The sequence below is a fragment of the Palaemon carinicauda genome, chromosome 17 (assembly GCF_036898095.1).
Source record: "Palaemon carinicauda isolate YSFRI2023 chromosome 17, ASM3689809v2, whole genome shotgun sequence".
In the NCBI taxonomy this organism is placed as follows: Eukaryota; Metazoa; Arthropoda; class Malacostraca; order Decapoda; family Palaemonidae; genus Palaemon; species Palaemon carinicauda.
The window spans coordinates 73,111,689-73,116,456 of record NC_090741.1 but is presented as its reverse complement, the minus strand read 5'-3'; positions in this window follow the sequence as shown (position 1 = coordinate 73,116,456).

Sequence of the window (4,768 nt, the reverse complement as noted above, 5' to 3'; positions counted from 1 at the left end):
AAATCTAATACCTATATTTATAAACAGGTTGTTTTTGGTGGTTCTGGAAGTGGGCTTTTAAGCTTTATACCTATTTATTACATAATATAATGATTATATGGCTTTCATTCTTGCTAACAATTACTATCAAATCTGATTTTTATTAGTTTTCAATTCTGACAAACAATTGGTAACCAATATAATGCCTTTATAGTTTTAACCAATACTCTTCTCCAATACCAAATCTGCAGTTTATTTACCAACAATTAGCGAATCTATCAGGCAATAACTGGTGAGTTTAAGGTTATTTTATTTACATTGATTCTAACATATATTTGATAATTCTGGCAACTAGCAATCAATATGCTGTTTAATTAGCGGAAAAATAAGTGTAAAACGAATAAAGACTAAAATACAAGTATAACATTCAAGTTAGCAACAAGACAACAGTCTACAATGGTTACTAATCTCCCGTTCATTTAACTGCAATTCTAGTTTTACTATTTTCTTCCTTAGGTGAAACGTTTATAATTTGAAAATTTTTGCACTTAACCGACAACACTTTCGCTTTTATCAAGATCATAATAATCTGGTCTTTAATTTATTTTTCATTTCAACTTTTTTTATTTAACAATCTTGGTACCGAATTGAATGCAATTCCGGGAACGCTCTGATGACAATGACTTTTATTTTCACTACGGTACACCTCTGACACCAACTTGGCTAAAATCCTAATGGCTGTTAAGTTAAGATTTTGAGGTCAATTATTTATGAAATCTTAAGCTTATTTCGCTATAGCTGTAGCTTATTCGCATCTGGAAACAATAATGCCCCATTTCGGCAATATGTCAACTGGATAACAAATGAGATTTAATGCCCTCTTTGCTTTATCTTTTAATTCAATTTTGCTAAAATTCTGACAATTATTAGATTACATATTTGAAGCGTTTTGAACTGCATATTCAATGTCTCTCTGACTAAAACTTCGAAGATCATTCAATATTAAAGATTCAAAGTGAGCCTTCGTGTTGCATTATTGTGTCAAAAGCAAATACAGTTATCATTGTCATAATTATTATTATCTAGTTTACGCGACAAGTAAAAAATGACGGCTAAATATTTGGATAGATATTCACGAGCACATGCCGATTCAACCTTTTCCACCCCTCCCCCTTTCCTAACTACTACAACACGGCAGTTGTGGTTTCCAAGTGTACCTCTCGGGATAACTCCTTTCATCAGGGTATGACTACCCCGTCTCCCCCTACCAGAGGGACGGGGAGAGACCGAGTAGTTATACTTCTGGAAATACTGCTTAGCGAGATCATATATATAAATTTTATATATATATATATATATATATATGTGTGTGTGTGTGTGTGTATTTACTATAGGCTACAGCCCTAATTGGAAAAGCAAGGTGTTATAAGCCCAAGGGCTCCAACATGGAAAAATAGCCCAGTGAGGAAAGGAAACAAGAAAATAAAAAAGTAAAGGAGAAGCAATAAACAATCTAGCCCCGTGAGGAAAGGAAACAAGGAAATAAAATAGTATAAGAGAAGTAATGAACAATCAAGATACAATATACTAAGAACAGTAACAACAAACAAGAGAGAAATAAGACAGAACAGCGTGCCCGAGTGTACCCTCAAGCAAGAGAGCTCTAATCCAACACAGTGGAGGGTCAATGTACAGAAGCTATGGCACTACCAAAGACTAGAGAACAATGGTTTGATTTTGGCATGTCCTTCTAGAAGAGCTGCTTACCATAGGTAAAGTGTCTCTTCTACCCTTACCTAGAGGAGAGTAGTCACTGAATTACATTTCAGTAGTTAACGGTAACCCCTTGAGCGAAGAAGAATTGTTTGGTAATCTCGGCGTTGTCAGGAGTATGAGGACAGAGGAGGATGTGGGAAGAATAGACCAGACTATTCGTCTATGAGTAGGTAAAGACAAAATGACCCGTAACCTGAGAGGGAACTAATGTAGTACTATCTGACCAGTAAAAGCACCCAAAAACTCTAGTGATAGTATTCAGACACAGCTCTTTATAATTTAGGGGAGATACCATCGTTGATGCTGCTGCTGCTAAAATATTTCAACACTTTCCCTTGGCTAAAACAGGCATAACTACACAAATAAAAATACTTATACACAAATAAAACAAACACAAAATTAAATACCATGGGAGCATTAAACGGGGAAGGAAGCGCGATGGACGACTTGCAACCGACAACAAAAAATTAGCTGCTTTCAATTCAACTGCCATCTACTTTCTCGTGCCGCCACCTCGAAATGGCCGGGTTCATGTCATACCCCTATGTCATTTCTCTTATCTCTTATCGCCAGGAATATTACTGGATGATAAAAGCTTCGCGTTAAGACTATTTCCAGTTCTCTCTCTCACGGTATATGCCGTTCCTCTAAGACGGTATAATGCTTAATAATTCTTCCTGGTAAGAAATACAAAATGAAGGTAACGGGTCTTCGTACCTTTGCGTAAGACTGACGTGCAATACCTCTCGATGTGCATATAATTATTAGAAAGGAAATAAATGGTTATGTCAGTGAGTCTGTGGGTGTTCCTGGGCTACTTGTATAGTTTTACATATAAACGTAAAATATTACCTTTGACAGGTTTCCAGCATTATTAAATGTCATCTAAGTTAAAAAAGCACAATGCTAATAAATAATGGGGGATATATGATGATATCATAATCAAATATGAAAAATGGGTAACCTAACTCCCAGTTCTCTACTTCTACAAATTCCAATCCTTTCAATTAAAAACAACAAAGATAACAACAAAACTTTAGTACTCATGATGAAAAGTAAGGGAAAAGAACTCGTACTATACCTCCTCTCTGTGCTAGACACAATTTTAACTATATCGTAAATACAGTATTTACATCAAATGTTAAATATTAAATTGAATATAAACATATCTACCAAGTAATTCTAAAGCCCAATACCTAAAATAAAATTTACATTATTAAGTAAATAAAGTTTTCCATCAACTATACAGTATACGAAATAAAAAATATGCCAAAAATGAAGATATTTGCAGTATTTACTCGAAATTGGCACGAGAGAGAGAGAGAGAAGAGAGAGAGAGAGAGAGAGAGAGAGAGGAGCGAGAGAGAGAGAGAGAAGGGGCCTCCCCACGTAAAAAGAGGATAATTTGGTCAAGCCCCTCCTGTTAATTTCTTTTTCTTCCGTCTCTGTCGACAACAGCTTGTAGTGACCCCAAACCACTCGACTAATACCCAGCAAAGCAAATCCCTTTCTGGATCCCCGGGGCATAATGGAATTGTATGTCAACTTGTCATTTCATTATTATTCCTGTCCAGGGATTGAACGCAAAGTTCCGTGATTAAGAGTCAAGAGGTCAGTGGGTGCATAAACAATTACAGGCATCATCACCTCAATTATCAATAGAAACTTACAACTGGCCTTAAGGGACCAAGTAAGAGCTACAAAGGGACACTATGAGATTTGATAAGCTTTGAAAGCGATTGAATTCACGGATTTCATTTGAATCAATAACACATGCATGGAGGGTGCTTTCACACTATAACATCAAAACACAATAATGAAAATATTGATGCTTTACTTTGAAGCCGGGATAAGATGCAATAAAAAGCCATGAGAAATACTTATAAAACGAAAGATGTATGAAATGAAAACAGTGTAGATTCATAACACTAGAGTCAAGAACTCTTATGATCGACGTCATTTCTATCCACAGTGTGGAAATGTTCCGATTACATTGAAACTGAAAATTATCTCAAGCAGAAAATCACAAAAAAATATAGAATTGTATTACACAGTTTTTACGGATAATCCTTCTTAAAAATAAAATCTTCTATAGGGGCAACTGGAATTCTTTTTTTCATTATTTGCAGATACCAAAATCCTTCATTTATCAGATAAACAATGCGCAAAACTCGAGAGAGAGAGAGAGAGAGAGAGAGAGAGAGAGAGAGGAGAGAGAGAGAGAGAGAGGGGGGGTAATTGAAATTTTCCTTCTCGTTTGGCAGAACATGCCAAAAATCCTTAATTTTTCAGACAATGTTCAAAACTGGAGAGAGGAGAGAGAGAGAGAGAGAGAGAGAGAGAGAGAGAGAGAGAGAGAGGCAATTGAAATTTTTCTTCTCGTTTTGCAGAATATGCCAAAAATCATTAATTTTTCAGACAATGTTCAAAACTGGAGAGAGAGAGAGAGAGAGAGAGAGAGAGAGAGAGAGAGAGAGAGAGATCAAAAAGCAATGCAAAGCTCTAATTCACATCTCAGGCGAGCGATTTACAAGCATGACAGGGATGCCAGTGGGAGCATTACTCAGGGATCCAGGAGACTTAAGTAAATAGATTTTACCGAAGGTTAAAAAAGACGGTGCGGCATCTGATTGCGATCTGGGCAACCGGAGCTAATGGCTACCTGCCAAACCTCTCTCTCTCTCTCTCTCTCTCTCTCTCTCTCTCTCTCTCTCTCTCTCTCTCGTAGACCAGGCAAAATGGGAGGGGCAAAGAACAGGAGGGGAAGGGGGTAGAAGACCGAGGGAACCAGGAGGAGGAAGGGGGAAGGAGATTAGACCCGGGAGGGGGAAAGGGGGAAGAAGGGAGAGGAACCAGGAAGGAAAGGGGATAAGGGGGGGGGGGAGAAATAGGAGGGGAAAGGGGGAAGGCAGAAAAACCGGGAGGGGAAGGGGTAAGGATGGGGGAAGAATAGGAGGGAGGTGAGAGAGAGGGGTAGCCCAAGCAACAGAGAAGGGGGGGGGGGTGCTGGACC